At 41.4% G+C, this 22,487-nt stretch overlaps 1 protein-coding gene across 1 annotated transcript in view; it reads right to left on the reverse strand.

Moving 5' to 3' along the window:
* tanc2b (tetratricopeptide repeat, ankyrin repeat and coiled-coil containing 2b) overlaps positions 1-3,813 on the reverse strand; it is a 626,942-nt gene extending 623,129 nt beyond the window's left edge. Inside the window, exon 1 of the mRNA XM_060939453.1 lies at positions 3,608-3,813. The gene's annotated coding sequence lies outside the window, so the exon portion shown is untranslated. The remainder of the gene's footprint in view (positions 1-3,607) is intronic.
* Between the last annotated feature and the right edge of the window lie 18,674 nt (positions 3,814-22,487).

Genomic DNA, 22,487 nt, shown 5'->3' on the forward strand with positions numbered 1-22,487 from the left:
ACATGTCACCAATGCTCACATTCATTCAAATGCCTATGGGCAATTTAGAGTAGCCAGTTGACCTAATCTGCATGTTTTTGGAGTGTCGGAGGAAACAGGAACACCTGGAGGAAACCCATGTAGGCTTAAGGAGAACATGCAAACTCCACAGAAAGGCCCCGGTCGACCTGTAGGTTTGAACCCAGAACATCTTTGCTGTGAGACGACGTGCTAACCACTGCACCAACCTTCATTTTAAAAAATTAGATTTTTTTTAAGAGTAATGTGCATACTGTTACTGCTTTTGTATCATGCATTTGAACAGAAGTCAGTGTCCAAACATGGTTTTAAATGATGATGATGATGATGATGATCATGGTGGCATCTGATTAAAGTCACATTTTGAAGACCAAAGTAAATCTCATCTCATCTCATTATCTCTAGTCACTTTATCCTTCTACAGGGTCGCAGGCAAGCTGGAGCCTATCCCAGCTGACTATGGGCGAAAGGCGGGGTACACCCTGGACAAGTCGCCAGGTCATCACAGGGCTGACACATAGAGACAGACAACCATTCACACTCACATTCACACCTACGGTCAATTTAGAGTCACCAGTTAACCTAACCTGCATGTCTTTGGACTGTGGGGGAAACCGGAGCACCCGGAGGAAACCCACGCGGACACGGGGAGAACATGCAAACTCCGCACAGAAAGGCCCTCGCCGGCCACGGGGCTCGAACCCGGACCTTCTTTCTGTGAGGCGACAGCGCTAACCACTACACCACCGTGCCGCCCCAAAGTAAATACATTTCTTTAAAAAAAAGATTATAAAAATAAATGCTTTATAATCTGCTTAGAAATGGTCTACATGCCCATTTATGTTGTTTGAAGCAGTGCTGTGATGTTAAACAGATATGGAATATTTATACAATTAACGTTATGCAATACTGGCATAAATGATGATGATGATCGCCCTTCAGGATTGAAGATGACCATGACTTCGATTTGGTGGGTGGCGGTTGTGGGTCTGGAGGTGACTGATGAAGCCAATCTGGGCTTTGAAGATACGCCTATATGTCGGGCACACGTGGATAGGTACTGTAGTGGAGGTGGTGATAGCTCGAGCCTTCCGCACAGCTTGTTTCTTCTGGGCCTCGGCATTGCATTTCATCTATTGTGGGAGCATAAGCACTAATAAACACTGAGTTCTTCTTGCCTCCAAGTGGTGATCATTGATGCCCTCCAGGAGTTTGGTAAGTTTCTGGGCGAGGTGGGACTTTACAGAAAATCCAAAGTCTGCCTCTCACTGTTCAGTGCTGCTACAACCACTCCAGAAGATAAAACCCCCAAGTGGGAGCTGAACCACCACGTTCCATGAGCTGGCCCTTGTTCGTTAGATGTGTTTCGCTAAGGGCAGCTATGTCCACACTGTAGCGAGCTAGTTCCCTGATGACTCTCCGGCCTGTCTGCTTTGATGTTATCCAGTAGCGTGAGCATATTCCATGTGCCAATGTTGAGTATGTTCACTATTTTATTTATTTTCTTATATTGTCGCTGTGGCGGCATGGTGGTGTAGTGGTTAGCGCTGTTGCCTCACAGCAAGAAGGTCCGGGTTTGAGCCCCATGGCCAGCGAGGGCCTTTCTGTGCGGAGTTTGCATGTTCTCCCCGTGTCCGCGTGGGTTTCCTCCGGGTGCTCCGGTTTCCCCCACAGTCCAAAGACATGCAGGTTAGGTTAACTGGTGACTCTAAATTGACCGTAGGTGTGAATGTGAGTGTGAATGGTTGTCTGTGTCTATGTGTCAGCCCTGTGATGACCTGGCGACTTGTCCAGGGTGTACCCCACCTTTCGCCCGTAGTCAGCTGGGATAGGCTCCAGCTTGCCTGTGACCCTGTAGAACAGGATAAAGCGGCTAGAGATGATGAGATGAGATCGTCGCTGTCAGTTCAAAACCTGCTATGTGACAATTTAGGTCAAATTGGGTTCTCTATGCTGATTGGTCAATTTTGACCTCGTGCTTCCAATTATGCTAATTAGAAAAGCTAATAATAGAACAAGTAAACTTTTACTGGCTTCTCAGCTTGTTATTTCGGAATCTTATTCAGTTTTTTACGTCTCCTGTAAAAAAGGAAAAATGTCACATAGCAGGTTTTGACCTGACAGCGACGATATGTTGTATTTCGGGGCAGCACGGTGGTGTAGTGGTTAGCGTTGTCGCCTCACAGCAAGAAGGTCCGGGTTCAAGCCCTGTGGCCGACGAGGGCCTTTCTGTGCGGAGTTTGCACGTTGTCCGCGTGGGTTTCCTCCAGGTGCTCTGGTTTCCCCCACAGTCCAAAGACATGCAGGTTAGGTTAACTGATGACTCTAAATTGACCGTAGATGTGAGTGTGAATGGTTGTCTGTGTCTATGTGTCAGCCCTGTGATGACCTGGCGACTTGTCCAGGGTGTACCCCGCCTTTCGCCCGTAGTCAGCTGGGATAGGCTCCAGCTTGCCTGCGACCCTGTAGAACAGGATAAAGCGGCTAGAGATAATGAGATGAGATATTATGTCCAGATTTTTCCAAGGAAAACCAAGACCTTCTCAGTGCTTTGTTATGTAAAATGGTTTAGGAGTGAGGCCTACATTTGAGCAATTTGTGATTTCAACACAAGGCTCAACAGCTTCAACTTATCATGGTCTGATGTAGTACGGTAATTATTAATTGGTAACTTGGTTTTAAATGATGATGATGATGATATTAGGTTACATTTGATCAAAGTCACATTTTGGAGACCCAAGTAAATACATTTCCTTAAAGAAGGCAGGCAAAAAAATTTTTTTTTCCTAAATTAGACACAAACACGGGTGGCACGGTGGTGTAGTGGTTAGCGCTGTCGCCTCACAGCAAGAAGGTCCGGGTTCAAGCCCTGTGGCGGACGAGGGCCTTTCTGTGCGGAGTTTGCATGTTGTCCGCGTGGGTTTCCTCCAGGTGCTCTGGTTTCCCCCACAGTCCAAAGACATGCAGGTTAGGTTAACTGGTGACTCTAAATTGACCGTAGATGTGAGTGTGAATGGTTGTCTGTGTCTATGTGTCAGCCCTGTGATGACCTGGCGATTTGTCCAGGGTGTACCCCGCCTTTCGCCCATAGTCAGCTGGGATAGGCTCCAGCTTGCCTGCGACCCTGTAGAACAGGATAAAGCGGCTAGAGATGATGAGATGAGACACAAACACTAATTAATTCATTTCCAGTGTAGATAATGAAGCTCTCCTGCTTGTCATTGAATGTACTGATAAATGCAGGGGTGTTTTTACCGGATGTCCATCATTCACCTGTTCATTTTATAAAACACGTTTGCAATGCAACAGTGCAGTGCAGTGCAGTGTGGTCCAGACAGCTGAGCTCAGCTCGCCATTCCCAACTCACCGGCTCTCAGTGCTTCAGTGAAGGTTGAGCTCAGCCGCTGAAACAGTCATTTCACTGCTCAATCACACACACACACACACACACACACACAGATTTCCAGCGGCTCGCGCGTTTTGTTTTCATCCCACCTTGATTAACACTGACACTGCTTCAGACGTGTGTGTGTGTGTGTGTGTGTGTGCGTGCGTACGCGCGTGGGAAATTATTGCCAAGATCACATACCTTTCTTGTGCTATTTTTTTTTTTTTTACTTCCTATTCGTCCTCCGTGCACCGGTCCTTCTCACGTCTTCTTTACTGTATTTATGATGTTCCTCGTCGTTTTCAGTTCTGGATACACTAACCCTACATCTGCACAAACCCTACACCGATTTATCACCAGATCTTTCTACTCCAGTGAGTCTAAAACGTTTGGTCTGTGCGCTTGAATGTGCTCCACAAATGATCCATTAATAAAAGTCAAACCGCAGCCGCACACACGGCCGCGGAAAGCTCTGCCCAGACCGACTGTACCTTCATGAATTATTCATCACACATAGGCGGGGCCAGCGTGTTTAAGAAGGAGGGGGCGGGGTCAAGGTCGATCCCAATCAGCAGTTTGTTTTGAAGGCTTTCAATGCTCCGACTGATGTAATTAGAGAACTGAAATCTAATACATATCAACAAGGTACTGTGCAAAAGTCTTAGGCACATGTAAAGAAATGCTATAGACCAAAAATGGCTTAAAAAGAGTGTTGGGCAAGTTACTTCAAAACTGTTTTGCATTATTTATTACTTGTTACTGTCATTTAAAAGTAATTAGTTACATTACAATATTACTGTATTTAAAATGTAAGACATTATACGGAAGCCGCGAGAGGCCCTTCATATAATCTTTTTTTATTCACCTTGTTATCCCGAGATAACGACATAATTAATTGAGGATCTCGAGAAAACAACACAACTAATTCGAGATCTCGAGAAAACAAAACCGTTATTCCGAGATAACGACATAATTAATTCAGGATCTCGAGAAAACAACACAACTAATTCGAGATCTCGAGAAAACAAAACCGTTATTTCATGATCTCGAGTAAACAGCTGAGAAATGGTTCATTCAGGTAAGAGACTTGTGATATGGGTCCGATATGCTGACTTTAAAGGGCTATTTCTCATTCTGTATAGACGCAACTTTGGTCAGTGTCTGGAATAATCGCTCACCTAATAAGGCAATATTTTGATCGGGGTTGACACAGGGAGAGATTGCATTAAGTCTTTTAATAAGGGATAATTTCAAAATTAGTCCGCGGACTGGCCCGGCTTCGTCTCTACCGACGGAGATACAGTGATCCAGCTGAGATCATGAAATAATTGTTTTGTTTTCTCGAGATCACGGAATAATTGTGTTGCTTTCTCGAGATCTCGAATTAGTTGTGTTGTTTTCTCGGGATCCTGAATTAATTATGTCGTTATCTCGGGATAACAAGGTGAATAAAAAAAAGGATTATATGAAGGGCCTCTCTCGGCTTCCGTAGGGCATTACACTACTATTTTTTTAAAAGATATTTTGGGGGGGGGCTTTTTTCACCGGAAATGAGTGGGAGAGAGAGACGGGGAGGGATCGGGAAATGACCTCGGGTCCCCGGATTTATGGTATGGCGCCTTAGCCACCTGAGCCATGACGGTTACTCTCACCAAAATAACTGGAAGTATGGATTTGGCAATCTAAATGTAGCTCAAGCCGCTCAATTAGCTCATCACACATCCAGTGGAAGGTGATGTGGTATCTGACTGAGCTAGGCTTATGGTTAAAAACACTAGAATATAATAGCCACAGTGATGGCTCATGGCATAATACAAGGAACAATCATCGCAAGAACAGACAAAAGGTGAAAGTCTGGCAAATTGTGATAGAAATACTGTAACTTTAGGCCTATTCATCTCATCTCATTATCTCTAGCCGCTTTATCCTTCTACAGGGTCGCAGGCAAGCTGGAGCCTATCCCAGCTGACTACGGGCGAAAGGCGGGGTACACCCTGGACAAGTCGCCAGGTCATCACAGGGCTGACACATAGACACAGACAATCATTCACACTCACATTCACACCTACGGTCAATTTAGAGTCACCAGTTAACCTAACCCGCATGTCTTTGGACTGTGGGGGAAACTGGAGCACCCGGAGGAAACCCACGCGGACACGGGGAGAACATGCAAACTCCGCACAGAAAGGCCCTCGCCGGCCATGGGGCTTGAACCCAGGACCTTCTTGCTGTGAGGCAACAGCGCTAACCACTACACCACCGTGCCACCAGGCCTATTCATATTAACATTAATTGAACTGTATTGTATTGTAATGTCTAAAGATATGACAGGATACAAAATTAGCATTTCTATGCCTTTATTGTTTTCAAGTTTACAGCATTAAGCATAGTTTATGCTTCATAAAAAAAAAAAGATTAGCCCTAAGGGATATGACTCCATTTCAGAAATTTAACAAAAATGAACATATTATGGCAAATCGTAGCCTACAATAAAACTGGCCTGGAAAAAAAAAACCCACAAGCCTTTTAAATCACAGCTAGACAATGACTATTAGCTATATGAGGCTACCCAGTCACATTTCGAAAAACAGAATTAGAAATAACAAAATCAAAGTGCTTTTAATGATATTGAAGCACTTAGGCCTATTAGCCCGTGAAGGAAAGGCAGCTCAATCACTTTAGTCTGACTTCCGACCAGAAAAAACAACTCAGTTATACAGGACAAAAATGTAAACAAATCATCCTCCGCTTGCTTCCTTGCTAACTTCATGTTACTATGGCACTTCTGTAAATGTTTAGTTAAATTACTGGTGCTATTTCGGGAAGTGGACAGTTCTTTAGGTTTAGCACACAAAGTGCATTTGACTACGATGTTCTTCACATCCTTATTTTTCACAAACTTAAAGTAATGGGCATATGCCCATCTGGAGAATGTGCTATCCGACATTAGATCAGCTGCAGGTTCACTCATCTCTCTCTCCTGTCTGACTAGCCTAAAGGAAAAGGAAGTGAAACATTTTGCGCAGACGTTTCACCTCTGCTGATCTCGCGTGACTTTGGCGAATTTGTGTGAAGGAAAAAAAGCCCACCACTTCATTCCAGGTTAAAAATGCATTGTAATGCGCGTTACTGACATTTGTACCAAGTAAAATATTACCAAATTTTTTCTGTAATGCCTTACATTACCGCGTTACTGCAAAAAGCAATGCATTACAGTAATTCATTACTTTTGTAACGTGTTACTCCCAACACTGCTTAAAAATGATGAAATGAAATGTTAGCACTGTCCCCTCATAGCAAGAAGGTTCTGGGTTCGAGCCCAGTGGCTGACGGGGGCCTTTCTGTGTGGCGTTTGCATGTTCTCCCCGTCTCTGTGTGGGTTTCCTCCAGGTGCTCCGGTTTCCCCTAAGATCACTTTAAACTAATCAGAAATACACTCTATACATTGCTAATGTGGTAAATGACTATTCTAGCTGCAAATGTCTGGTTTTTGGTGCAATATCTACATGGGTGTATAGAGGCCCATTTCCAGCAACTATCACTCCAGTGTTCTAATGGTACAATGTGTTTGCTCATTGCCTCAGAAGGCTAATGGATGATTAGAAAACCCTTGTACAATCATGTTAGCACAGCTGAAAACAGTTTAGCTCTTTAGAGAAGCTACAAAACTGACTTTGAGCAGATTGAGTTTCTGGAGCATCACATTTGTGGGGTCGATTAAATGCTCAAAATGGCCAGAAAAATGTCTTGACTATATTTTTTATTCATTTTACAACTTATGGTGGTAAATAAAAGTGTGACTTTTCATGGAAAACACAAAATTGTCTGGGTGACCCCAAACTTTTGAACGGTAGTGTATATATATAAAATGCGTGTGTGTGTACATTACAGCGAAATAGTTTTCTTTGCAGGAAGCTGGGGTCAGAGCACAAGGTTAACCGTGATACAGTGCCCAACAGTGGCAGCTTGATGGTGCTGGGGTTTGATCTCTCAAACTTCTGATCAGTAACCCAGAGCCTTAACTAATTGTCAACATTATTTTGATATAACAACAACAAATCAGACATTTTCCTTCAAGCATACAATAAACTTGAATCCCCAATGTCGCTACAGATGATCATTATAAATATATAATGTATATAACACTATATTTATATAAATATAAAGGTAAATACAGTGGTATGCAAAAGTTTGGGCACCCCTGGTAAAAATTGCTGTTACTGTGAACAGTTAAGCAAGTTGAAGATGAAATGATCTCCAAAAGGCATAAAGTTAAAGATGACTCATTCCCTTTATATTTGAAGCAAAAACAATTTTTTATTTTCATCTTTTACATTTTCAAAATGACAAAAAAGGAAAAGGGCCCGAAGCAAAAGTTTGGGCACCCTGCATGGTTAGTACCTAGTAGCACCCCCTTTGGCAATTATAACAGCTTGTAAACGCATTTTGTAGCCAAGAGTCTTTCAGTTCTTGTTTGAAGAATTTTGATCCATTCTTCCTTGCAAAAGGCTTCCAGTTCTACTGTACAAGTTTCCTGGGCTGTCTTGCATGCACTGCTCTTTTGAGATCTATCCACAGATTTTCAATGATGTTTAGGTCAGGGGACTGTGAGGGCCATGGCAAAACCTTCAGATTGTGCCTCTTGAGGTATTCCATTGTAGATTTTGAGGTGTGTTTTGGATCATCGTCTTATTGTAGGACCTATCCTCTTTTTAACTTCAACTTTTTTACAGATGGTGTGATGTTTGCTTCCAGAATTTGCTGGTATTTATTCGAATCCATGCTTCCCTCGGCTAATGAAATGTGCCCTGTACCACTGGCTGCAACACAACCCCAAAGCATGATCGATCCACACCCATGCTTCAGAGTTGGAGAGGTGTTCTTTTCCTGGAATTTGGCACCCTTTTTTCTCCAAACATACCTTTGCACATTGTGGCCAAAAAGTTCTATTTTGAGTTCATCAGTCCACAGGACTTGTTTCCAAAATGCATCAGGCTTATTTAGATGTTCATTTGCAAACTTCAGATGCTGAATTTTGTGGCTAGGATGCAGGAACGTTTTTCTTCTGATGACTCTTCCATGAAGGTCATATTTGTTCAGGTGTTGCTGCATAGTAGAACAGTGCACCACCACTCCAGGGTCTGCTAAATCTTTCTGAAGGTCTTTTGCAGTCAAAAAGCAGTTTTTATTTGCCTTTCTAGCAATCCAACGAGCAGTTCTTTCAGAAAGTTTTCTTCATCTTCCAGACCTCACCTTGATCTCCACTGTTTCTGTTAACTGCCATTTCTTAATAACATTACAGTCTGAGGAAACAGCTACCTGAAAACACTTTGCTATGTTCTTGTAGCCTTCTCCTGCTTTGTGAGCATCAATTATTTTATTATTCAGAATGCGGGGGGCGGCACGGTGGTGTAGTGGTTAGTGCTGTCACCTCACAGCAAGAAGGTCCGGTTTCGAGCCCTGTGGCCGGCGAGGGCCTTTCTGTGCAGAGTTTGCATGTTCTCCCCGTGTCCGCGTGGGTTTCCTCCGGGTGCTCTGGTTTCCCCCACAGTCCAAAGACATGCAGGTTAGGTTAACTGGTGACTCTAAATTGACTGTAGGTGTGAATGTGAGTGTGAATGGTTGTCTGTATCTATGTGTCAGCCCTGTGATGACCTGGCAACTTGTCCAGGTTGTACCCTACCTTTCGCCTGTAGTCAGCTGGGATAGGCTCCAGCTCGCCTGCGACCCTGTAGAACAGGATAAAGCGGCTAGAGATAATGGGATGAGATGAGAATGCAAGGGAGTTGCTTAGAGGAGCCCATGGCTGTTGATTTTAGGGACAAGTTTGAGGAGTCAGAGAATTTATACACCTTTGAAATCTGCATCATCTGATCTTTCCTAACTAAGAATTTGAACAAGCCACAGCTCAATAAGCTAATTAAGGTCTGGAACCTTGGTAAAAGTTACCTGAGGACTCAAATGTATTGGGGTGCCCAAACTTTCACATGGTGTTCCTTTTCTTTTTTCACTCTCCAATTGTACAAAACAAAAATAATACACAAATCTTGCAGAAAACGCTGAAAAGAAATGTGTCATCTTTACCTTTATGCCTTTTGGTGATCAGTTCATCTTCTGCTCACTTAACTATTCACAGTAACAGACATTTTCAGTAAGGGTGCCCAAACTTTTGCTTGCCACTGTATAGTGTTATATACTGACTTGTGTTTTGTTGGGGGGGGGGGGGGGGGGGGGGGTTTGTTTGTTTTTGTTTTGTTTTTTGCTGGTCAGTAGTGGACACATCATTCTTTAATTTACAGCTGGTTGCCATGACTTCATTGGTAGCAAGAAGCAAGATGTCTCAAAAAAATTGCCTATTTCTACTAATAAATAAAAATGTACTCTCTTTAGTGTTACAGTGAACAAAAAGCATTCAAATGCTTTGCGATCTTTGTTGTCTTTTTGAAAAACTGTTAGTGCTTGATCAAGCCACAGATAGCCATTAAAAACACAGACACTGCTCTATTTGTGTTCATAAAACACTTTAGGAAAAAATATATGGAACTAAACTAGCAGTAAGCAGCTTCAGCTGTCAGAAAAAATCCACTGTTGACTTCGTGAAGATTATGAGTTAGATAATTCATTCAGTCCATCTGTTCATCCAGTCCCCCTTGTGATACAAACCATACAAACCGCTCATTAATAAGTACCTGGATTTTCCCCCCACTCTGCGTATCCTGAGCTCAGAAATTAAACCCTCAGTTTGTTGCTGAGAAAATAATCGAATCACTTAATCATGGCTGTCCAGGCACTTGTGTATCACGAGTGACTGTATCAGTTTGGCCCTGAGATAATTTACTCACCTCAGACAGCTTCTTTTCAGCTTCACCTTCACCTATGCCTAGTTGAAACTTTTTTGAAGGAAAAACAGCACAAGTAGGCTGGAAATAACTAGCTGATTTATGCAGTAATATTAAGAAGATTTCCAACCTTTCCTGTTCAGATGCTTATTTGGCCACATCCAGGAATCCTATAGATGAGGAAAAACATCACCTGGTCTTCTTCCAACATTCAACTGTCCAGTTCTGTGCCCGCAGGAGCCTCAGATTTCTGATCTTAGCTACAGGAATGGAACTTGACGTGGTCCTCTATTCTTGTAGCCGACCTGCCTCGAGGTCTGACATATTAGGTGTTCTGAGATGCTTTTTTTCTCATCATGGTTATAAAGAGTGGTAATTACTCTTACCATTGTCTTTCTAACCTGTGTGTACTAGCACTCACCAGTCAATTTATTAGGAACACCTGTACACCAGCTCATTCATGCAACTTTGGTTAATGTTCACATCAAACTTTAGAATGGGGACAAATATGATCTCAGTGCCACATGGGCTGGCTTGTGTATTTCAGAAACTGCTGATCTTCTGGGATTTTCACGCCTAACAGGTTCACTGAAACTGGAAGGCTTAAGATTGGGGAGGGAGAAGACCAGGCAATCTTCAACTGTCCAGTTTCAGTGAACCTGTGCAAACACTACTGCTCATTCTGTGTAAACTCAAGAGACTTTTGTAGGTGCATATCCCAGAGATAATATTTTTACCACCATTCAAATGTTTGACATGAACATTAACTTGATTTGGACCTGGACCATGTTTGGCTGACTGGATAATTGCATATCTATACAAAGAATGGTATTTTGTAAAATGGTTAGAACCAATAATATAGACAATTTGGATCCAGCAGATAGGGGAAATAACATCATTTGTTAGTATACTCGCCTATACAGTGGGGCAAAAAAAGTATTTAGTCAGCCACTAATTGTGCAAGTTCTCCCACTTAAAAAGATGAGAGAGGCCTGTCATTTTCATCATAGGTACACTTCAACTATGAGAGACAGAATGGGGGGAAAGAATCCAGGAAATCACATTGTAGGATTTTTAATGAATTAATTGGTAAATTCCTTGGTAAAATAAGTCACCTACAAACAAGCAAGATTTCTGGCTCTCACAGACCTGTAACAACTTCTTTAAGAGGCTCCTCTGTCCTCCACTCGTTACCTGTATTAATGGCACCTGTTTAAACTCGTTATCAGTATAAAAGACACCTGTCCACAACCTCAAACAGTCACACTCCAAACTCTACTATGGCCAAGACCAAAGAGCTGTCAAAGGACACCAGAAACAAAATTGTAGACCTGCACCAGGCTGGGAAGACTGAATCTGCAATAGGTAAGCAGCTTGGTGTGAAGAAATCAACTGTGGGAGCAATTATTAGAAAATGGAAGACATACAAGACCACTGATAATCTCCCTCGATCTGGGGCTCCACACAAGATCTCACCCCGTGGGGTCAAAATGATCACAAGAACGGTGAGCAAAAATCCCAGAACCACATGGGGGGACCTAGTGAATGACCTGCAGAGAGCTGGGACCAAAGTAACAAAGGCTACCATCAGTAACACACTACACCGCCAGGGACTCAAATCCTGCAGTGCCAGACGTGTCCCCCTGCTTAAGCCAGTACAGGTTCAGGCCCATCTGAAGTTTGCTAGAGAGCATTTGGATGATCCAGAAGAGGATTGGGAGAATGTCATATGGTCAGATGAAACCAAAATAGAACTTTTTGGTAAAAATTCAACTTGTCATGTTTGGAGGAGAAAGAATGCTGAGTTGCATTCAAAGAACACCATACCTACTGTGAAGCATGGGGGTGGAAACATCATGCTTTGGGGCTGTTTTTCTGTAAAGGGACCAGGATGACTGATCCATGTAAAGGAAAGAATGAATGGGGCCATGTATCGTGAGATTTTGAATGAAAACCTCCTTCCATCAGCAAGGGTATTGAAGATGAAACGTGGCTGGGTCTTTCAGCATGACAATGATCCCAAACACACCGCCCGGGCAACGAAGGAGTGGCTTCGTAAGAAGCATTTCAAGGTCCTGGAGTGGCCTAACCAGTCTCCAGATCTCAACCCCATAGAAAATCTTTGGAGGGAGTTGAAAGTCCGTGTTGCCCAGCGACAGCCCCACAACATCACTGCTCTAGAGGAGATCTGCATGGAGGAATGGGCCAAAATACCAGCAACAGTGTGTGAAAACCTTGTGAAGACTTACAGAAAACCTCTGTCATTGCCAACAAAGGGTATATAACAAAGTATTGAGATGAACTTTTGTTATTGACCAAATACTTATTTTCCACCATAATTTGCAAATAAATTCTTTAAAAATCAGACAATGTGATTTTCTGGATTTTTTTTTCTCATTTTGTCTCTCATTAGTTGAGGTATACCTTTGATGAAAATTACAGGCCTCTCTCATCTTTTTAAGTGGGAGAACTAGCACAATTGGTGACTGACTAAATACTTTTTTGCCCCACTGTATGATCGATTCCCCCCCACACACACACGCACACCACCTTCAAAAGCAGCCACCTCACATGAGTCACATTATATGTAGCTCAGCTTCTGAATTACACTCTTTTCTAGGATCTTTAAGGCAAAAAAATAGGTTTAAAATTGGGCTATAGTTTAACGAATCACTTAGGTTAGGTTTCTTAATTAACACTTAGAAAGCTGCTAGTTTGAAAGATTTCGATACATACACAAAACTTTGTGTAATACATGTACAAAACTTTTAGGCACCCTATTTTTTTCATACAAACTTTGTTACAGATTTCTATTTTATGACTTCTACATTATCGAGTCAGTACAAAAACATTTTAGAGTTCCAAATGTTCGTTTTCCAGCACAAAATTAAATCTTACAAAAAAAGAAGTTTGTATCTGAGTGGCATTATTACATAAGAGAGCACTTTTCAGATTAATAAAGAAAACATAATAATGAAGGCTACTGGGTTTTGGTGCAAAATTAAGAAGCAAGTGTGACAAAGTGTCCAGAAGAACTGTGGCTAGTTCTGCAAGATGCTCAGTAAAACCTACAGCTAATTTCCTTATAAAACTGCACTCATTGTACGTGAGACTACTATTTTTTGTTTGTTTGTTTGTTTGTTTGTTTGTTTGTTTGTTTGTTTTAAAGCAAAGGGTCGTCTCACATCAAATGTTGACTTTGTTACCTCGCCTGTGATGGAGTCAGCGGGGTGAGGTATTGTAATCAGTGTGGTTTGTTTGTGTCAAGTCAAGTCAAGTCAAGTTTATTTGTATAGCGCTTTTAACAATAAACATTGTTGCAAAGCAGCTTTTCAGAATTTGAACGACTTAAAATATGAGCTAATTTTATCTCTAATCCATCCCCAATGAGCAAGTCTGTGGCGACGGTGGAAAGGAAAAAGTCCTTCAGACGACACGAGGAAGAAACCTCAAGAAGAACCAGAAAGGGAACTCATCCCCAACCAGGCAACAACAGACAACATGACTATAACATTAACAGTCCTAACAAAGTCAGCTTCATTGATGCTATAAACCCCCCACTGACGGAAACCTGAGCGCAAAACAGTTCACGACAACCATAGTCCTAAATTCAGCAAGTCAACTGCAGTCCTAAAGTCAGCAAGTCAACTGTGGTCCCCAGTCACAAAAGCACCACTGCAAGAGTCCAGAGCGTCCTCCAGGCACGACCCCTAACTGTCCACATGGGGCCATCCTCCACAGGAGCGATGTGATGAGACTCCAACCAGACACAGGGCACCAGGATGGATTAGGCAGGTCCGAGGAGCAGAAGAGGTCAGTATCTCAATCCCAGGACTGACATGTAACTCAGAGGGACAGATTTGGGGGGAGGGGGGAGAGAGGGAGAGAAAACACAGGTTGTTAGGTATGCCCAATGTCACCTGAATAAGTAGGAACAGTATACATATTGCACAGAGTACAAGCAGGGACTCCAGCAACTAACTATAACGGCATAACTAAAAGGGGAGAGCCAGAAGGTAACACAGGCATGAGGGAGCCCTGGGACATAAAGCAGCCAGCCACTACACCGTCAACAAACTCGAGTGAGCAAGCGAGTGGGGGACTGACAGCATCCATACATCCCAGTTTACCAAAACACTATGTCTGAGGACCCTCCAGATCTACACCTTTACCTCATAAACACCATTAACAAAAGGCTTGACTAAACAGATATGTTTTCAGCCTAGACTTAAACACTAAGACTGTGTCTGATTCCCGGACACTACTTGGAAGGCTGTTCCATAACTGTGGGGCTTTGTAAGAAAAGGCTCTGCCCCCTGATGTAGCCTTCACTATATGAGGTACCAGCAGATAGCCTGCACCTTTTGATCTAAGTTGGCGTGGCAGGTCATAGAGGAGCAGAAGTTCACTCAGGTACTGTGGTGCGAGACCATTCAGTGCTTTAAAGGTCAATAGTAGTATTTTATAATCAATACGAAATTTGATTGGGAGCCAATGCAGTGTGGATAAGACAGGGGTGATGTGGTCATATTTTCTAGTTCTAGTAAGGACTCTTGCTGCTGCATTTTGAACTAACTGGAGCTTGTTTATGGGACATTCCACCAAATGGGTGCCATTTGCTTGTTGTACCACTCCCAAATTAAACTTAATTTGTTATATCTTTTCAACACTGATTATAATAACACACATATTTAACTATTCAAAATGTGTATTGGTCAACCTCAGGCTATGTTATTTATTTTTTTACAAGGTTTGGAAGTCAAAGATGGCTGCATACTCTTTATATGAGTAACAGGACTGAAAGTAACAGGACTGAGTTTTTAGCTTAGGATTAGCTAATACATGGAATTAAACCACATGGCATCATCGCTAATAGCATGACCACATTTAACACATTCTAGTGATTTACCAAAAATCTGTATTTTTAAAATAAACAAATATCATCTAAGAAATAATTTAAGTAACAGGACAGTATGTTGACATTGACCTTATCAGTCAAAGTTAAAAAATCATCAAATATACAGAAAAGTAAATGAGAGAACTAACTTTTGGTCTTCCCATGGCCTTCAGAAGACACAACTGATGTAACTTCCTGTTGAGCATGTGATTTATGGAATGTTCCAAATTTGTCAGATGGGGTAATATGTATGTTTGGGTAACAGGACTGAGTGAAAACCCAGGGACACGATTAAAATGTGTATTTTAACTAAGATATTGTGGATTTCTTATGAAAAAAATATATTTAAACCATGGATAGGATATGGAGTCACACAACAGTGCAAAAGAAATACTGTTTCTGAAGGATTTTAATCATAATATTTCATAGTTAAGTATAAAGTTGGAGTGCGGGGACAGGTAACACATGCTATTTTTCAGTGTTTTAGGTAGTTTTTATTAATCCTTACAATTATATATCTTAGATTTGAAATCAGATCAATGTGCAGGACATTGTGTGTAATAAGGAAATATATTTTAAAGTACATTTTTATGTGCATTTATACATATAATTTTCTAGGGACAGAAATGGCACTGATTCAGTGGAATGGCTCTTATGCATTTATTGGAACATCCATACAGTAAGGCATTACAATAATCCAACCTGGAGGTAACGAAAGCATTAACTAGTTTTTCCGCGTCATGTAGTGACCATTAAATTTCTTATCTTAGCAATATTTCTGAGATGAAAGAAAGCTATCCGGGTAATGTTATCAATGTGAGTTTTGAATGAAAGACTGGGGTCAATAATCACTCCGAGGTCTTTTACTGCTGCACGTGAAGAAACAGAAAGGCCACCCAGAGTTACTGTGTAATCAGAAAACTTACTTCTAGCTGCATGTGGTCCTAGTACAAGTACTTCAGTCTTGTCAGAGTTAAGCAGAAAGAAGTTAATAAGCATCCAGTGTCTAATGTCCTTTACACATTCCTCAATTCTATTAAGCTGGTGTCTCTCATCAGGTTTGCAGAAACATACAACTGTGTGTCATCAGCATAACAGTGGAAACTAATATAATGTTTACGAATAATATCACCCAGAGGTAACATAAAGAAAAAAGCAGTGGACTCAAGACAGAACCTTGTGGAACACCAAACTTTACCTCAGTACGTCTAGAAATATCACCATTTATATCAACATACTGACAGCGATCAGTTAAATAAGACCTGAGCCAGGAGAGGGCCATTCCCTTAACTCCCACAACATTTTCTAGTCAAACCAGAAGAATGGAATGATCAATGGTATCAAATGCTGCACTAAGGTCAAGCAACACAAGCAGCGAAACACAGCCCTGATCAGATGCCAACAGTAGGTCGTTTACTACTTTAACCAGAGCTGTCTCTGTGCTATGATGAGGTCTAAATCCTGACTGATACATTTCATGGATGTTATTCCTATGTAAATATGAGCATAACTGCTGTGCCACAGCTTTTTCAAGGATCTTGGAGATAAAGGGGAGGTTTGATATTGGCCGATAATTGGACAGCTGACAGGGATCAAGGTCAGGTTTTTTAATCAGGGGTTTGAGAACTGCTAGTTTAAAGGATTTGGGTACATAGCCAATCCTAAGAGAATAATGTATTATTTTTAGAAGCGGTTCAATTACTTCAGGTATTATCTGTTTGAATAGATGTGTAGGTAAGGGATCTAGTACACAAGTTGAGGCTTTTGATGCCGAGATTAATGAAAATAATTCAGTTTCTTTTAGGGAAGTACAGTAAAACATTCTAATTGCTGATCTGATACAGTTATATTGTTAACTACAGGGTCACTTACATTATCTGACCTTAAATTAGTAGTTTGAATTTTTTGTCGGATGTTCTCAATTTTGTCATTAAAAAAATTCATGAAGTCGTTGCTACTACATACTGCAGGTGTGCATGTGTCTATAGTGGACTTATTCCTGGTTAATTTTGCTACAGTATTAAATAGGAATCTAGGATTATTTTTGTTGTCTTCCATTAGGGAGGAGAGATATGTTGATCTAGCAGCACTAAGAGCTTTTCTATACTTCGGGAAGCTCTCCTTCCACGCTAATTTGAACACTACCAATTTTGTTTGACGCCATTTACGTTCCAATTTTCGAGTGGTCTGTTTTAATGTGCGAGTGTCATCATTATACCAGGGTGCTAATTTTTTGTCTCTGACCATTTTCCTTTTAAGAGGAGCTACATTATCTAAGGTATGGCGGAATGTTGACTCTAAGCATTCAGTTGCCTGATCAAGTTCTGCAGGGGCTGACAGTGACCCAATCAAAGTTGATAACTCTGGGAGATCATTTATAAAGCTCTGTGCATTAGTTGACGTGAATGTACGTTTAATACAATAGTGTGGTGAGGTGCATATATTATTACTCAGACATATTTTGAATGAGATGAGATAATGATCTGAGATAACTTCAGACTGTGGAAGTGTGACTATTTTTTCTACGTTTAACCCGAATGTTAGTATTAGATCGAGGGTGTGACTACCATTATGAGTTGGTCCTATGACATTCTGATTAATCCATACTGAATCTAAAATAGACACAAACGCTGTTTTCAAAGGGTCTTCTGGGTTATCAAAGTGAATATTAAAATCTCCAACAAATAAAGCTTTGTCTAAGGAAATAACCAGATCTGAGATAAAATCTGCAAATTCAGAAAGAAACTCAGAATATGGCCCCGTTGGCCTGTAAATAATAAGTAATGGAATTAACTTGGTAGACTTATTTTTCGAGGCTACATACATTATATGAGTATGAAGAACTTCAAATGTATTAAATTTATAACCAGGTTTTTGTGTTACACCTAGATAATCATTATAAATAACTGCGACGCCTCCTCCTCTGCCAGTTAGACGAGGCTGGTGTATATAACTGTATCCAGGAGGACTCGCTTCATTTCATGCTATATATTCATTTGGCTTAATCCATGTTTCAGTTAAACAAAGTACATTAAACTCCTGATCAGTAATAAGTTCATTAACCATTAGCGCTTTAGATGTAAGAGATCTAATATTTAATAGCCCCACCTTTAGATCAAAGGTGCTGGCAACAGCTGTACAGTCAGTATGATCTAATTTTATATTGATTAGGTTACTGGAACAAACTCTCTGAATATTTCTACCTTTTTGTTTAGCTCAGGGAACAGACACAGTCTCGATGTTGTGGACCCTGAGTGATGACTCTGTGCAGCTAGCAGACAGTTGGTTTATCCTGTTCGTCTCCTCCCTGGCCTTAGCTCTGGATTGTCAGAAATTAACTAGGCCTGTTCTGAGACTATGACCTATGCTGCAGGAAATTTGAGCAGCACCTTCCCGAGTGGGATGGATACCGTCCCACCCTAACAGGCCAGCAGTGCCCTCAAAATTAGCCCAACTATCTATAAAGCCCACACTGTTTTCAGAGTACCACCTGGACAAACAGCAGTTCAGCGACCATAACCTGCTGTAAGCTACTTCGCCACGCCGCATTGGGATGGGGCCAGAGCATACTACAGCATTCGCCTTCGCTAATTTAAACACCTCTACAAAGTTACTCTCAGTAACCTCAGACTGACGAAGGTGTACATCATTAGCTCCTACATGGGTAACTATCTTTGAGAACCTGTGCTTGCCTAGGACCCTAAGATTACCTGCTATATCCGGTGCCCTGGCTCCCGGTATACACCTGACTAAAGCTGCTGGTACCCCTAAAGGCTGAGCTAATTTCACGTGCCATATGATAGTACCCTATAACCAGAGCTCTTTCAGGTTTCTCAGTGGGTGCATCACTAAGGAGAGCAAACCTGTTTGACACGTGGCACAGAGAGGAGTGGTGCTCCCGTGGGCGAGCCTCAGCGGTAGCTTTGGCTCTACGCTTATGCTGCCAAGTTGTCACCCATTCGCCCCGCTGTGAGGGCTCTAATGCCGGAGTTGGGGGATTACTAACTCCACCTAGGGCATCCAGACTTTCCCCTACAGAAACTACACTGTTCTCATTCTTACTGGCCTTCTCTAAAGCCTGGACACGTGCTTCTAACACTGTAATCTTCTCCGTCAGAGAGCTAACTAATCTGCACTTATCACAAATAAAGCTATCGCTAGCGCCAGAGGAAGAATGACTAAACATCCTGCACTCAGCACACTGAACAGGCTGAAGGTGTGCCATGATGAAAAGATTCACGTACCTTAATCGAAGATCTGTTGATATTAAAGTAGAGCCAATGTAGATGGCCTCCGCTTGTGGTCTTTACACAGGAGGAGAAAGAAAAAGAAAGCTTCCGGTCTTGGCGTTCTTCTGAAAAAAGAGAGAGAAAAAAACGGGGAAAGGAAAGTGACAGTACAATAAAAATGAAGAGGATACTGGAAAATTATTTGTAGAAAAAAGTTTTTAAAAAGATTAGTAATCAACACCAATACTCGTGGAAAAAAAAAAGACTCGTCGCAAACAACTCAGGAACCAGGAAGTGCGTAGCACAGAACGCGCATGCGCAGCCCAATCGCCAATCACAGCACAATCACTTTGTGTGTCTGTCTCTTAACAATCTAGGATCTAGACGGTTGCACCAATTAACTTCAAATTTTCAGGGTAGGTGGGAAATGGTCCGTAGATTACCTGATTAAATTTTGGGGGCAATTGGGTCAAGGTGAAGGTCAAGGTCACTGGAAAGGTCACCCTTTCGGTCTGTCAAAATAATATATTTTCTATTATAACTCAAAAACAGTTGCAGATAGACAGATGTTTACTATTATGAGCATATAGGAACTCCTATATGGCCTTTCATTTGGCACCATGATCTTTGACCTTGAATGACCTTGAAAGGTCGAACTCAAGGTCACGGATTTTCAGAGGGCTATAACTTGAAAACGGTTGATTGTAGGCAGATATTTACCATTATCAACTTATAGGAAGTACCATATGGGCTTTCATTTGGCACCATGATCTTTGACCTTGAAAGGTCAAACTGAAGGTCATGGGTTTTCATAGGACTATAACCTGACAGCTGATGATTGAGAAATATTACCATTATCAACATATAGGTGTAAAATAAGTGTTATTGGACGAGGTTTGTTTTGCCTGGCAGCACTTGTTTCATTTATTATGGCTTACTGCTGTTTATAGTATTTTTTTTTTAATGTTGAAACATTTCATTTCATTATTTTTTAAGCCATTTTTGGTCTACAGCATTTCTTTACATGTGCCTAAGACTTTTGCGCAGTACTGTAGCTGATGTTAAGGGTAGCTGATGTTAAGGGAGGAGCTTATTATTGTTTATTATTGTACAACTGTAGTAATCCATATTATGTCAAGAATCGCTTAACTAAGTAAAGAAAACGACAGTCTGTCATTACTTTAAGACATGAAGTGTCTTTTAAGTAATAAAAATAAAGAAAAAAACATTGAATTAGAAGGTGTATTCAAACTTGTGACTGGGACTGTATGTCATTTTGAGGAGGAGAGCAGTGAAATTAATTCATTATGCTGGATTTAGGTGAAAAATGATAATGGCACCACCGATGTGGTTATACTGACCTCTATATATTTAGATACTGGGTTGTCTCTGATTATATGCGTGCCCTGAATTTTCTGTCTGAAATTTTCCAATTTGTGTGGAAAAAATCATAAAGTCATCATTGCCGCATACTGTTAATATCTGTGCTTTGGTGTCTTATTCTAAGGTAAATTTGAGATGTTTGTTTGTCTGTTCCCAACGTAACTCAAAAAGTAGTGAACAGATTTTGATGAAGTTTGGTGTACAGCTTTCCTTTTATAGATTCAGGTGATTTGATGTTGATAATATGTGGCTTGGCGGAGGTATGGACTCTACCTATAAGGCTTTACCTCCATGCAAATAGGAAGACTACCAATTTATTTGATGTTCTAACTTTCAAATTGTCTCAGAATTATACCAAGGTGCTAGCATTTTCCATTTAATTATTTTTACTTTAAACTAGGAAACACCATCAAGTGTACACCAGAGCAAAAAAGTTGACATGCAACTCTCACATGTACATTGAGTTATGTGAGGTCAGAGGGTGAAACAATCAAAGTCAGTAAATCTGTGAGTTTTTTAAAATAAAGATGTATACAGTAGGGTGGCATGGTGGTGTAGTGGTTAGCACTGTCGCCTCACAGCAAGAAGGTCCGGGTTTGAGCCCCGTGGCTGGCGAGGGCCTTTCTGTGTGGAGTTTGCATGTTGTCCGCGTGGGTTTCCTCTGGGTGCTCTGGTTCCCCCACAGTCCAAAGACATGCAGGTTAGGTTAACTGGTGACTCTAAATTGACCGTAGGTGTGAGTGTGAATGGTTGTCTGTGTCTATGTGTCAGCCCTGTGATGACCTGGCGACTTGCCCAGGGTGTACCCCACCTTTTGCCCATAGTCAGCTGGGATAGGCTTCAGCTTGCCTGTGACCCTGTAGAACAGGATAAAGCAGCTAGAGATAATGAGATGAGATGAGATGTATACAGTAACCGATGTGATTGTACATTTAATATCATGACTAAGACACATTTCAAACAAGATGAGGTTGTGGTCTTGTCTGAGATCATTTCAGAGTAGGGTAGTGTGACTATGTTTTCACTACTGCTACTAAATGTTAGTGATAAATGGAGGGTGTATCCACCGCAGTGAGTGAGCCCTGTTATATTTTAAGAAAGACCCATGCCTATTAAAGGTAGCCTGCCTTTCAGATTTTTCAAGTGTAGGTCATAAAAAGAATTTTCCCTGACACCCAATTTTTTTGTTTGGTGGACTGAAAGCTACTGAAGTCAAATCACAGACTTCACATTTTTTAAATTTTTTTTTGTTGTTGTTTGTCCATCCATCCATCCATCCATCCATCCATTATCTGTAGCCGCTTAGCCTGTACAGAGTCGCAGGCAAACTGGAGCCTATCCCAGCTGACTATGATACATAGGATACACCCTGGACAAGTTGCCAGGTCATCGCAGGGCTGACACATAGACACAATGTTGTTGTTTGTGTGTTTGTTTTTTTAAATAGAACAATTAATGAATTTAGGGCCATGTGGCCCTAAATTCTCCACTATTTTTTCCTGTTTCAACATGACCCAATTCAAGATAATTCATCATGCATCATGTGGTGGGCTTTCCCAGTTCATGCCAGGCACTGTGGATACAACTTTGAAACAGGAGAGAAAATGGAGGACATGTGTGTGTGAATGAAATGTGAAAGACCGACTACCGTAATGGAAAGCAAGTAGAAAAGACGTTATGTTGCAAAGGAAAGGAAATGCAGGACCAAACTAATAAATATCAGTGGTCAGCGA

Source organism: Neoarius graeffei, chromosome 14 (genome assembly GCF_027579695.1).
Source record: "Neoarius graeffei isolate fNeoGra1 chromosome 14, fNeoGra1.pri, whole genome shotgun sequence".
NCBI lineage: Eukaryota > Metazoa > Chordata > Actinopteri > Siluriformes > Ariidae > Neoarius > Neoarius graeffei.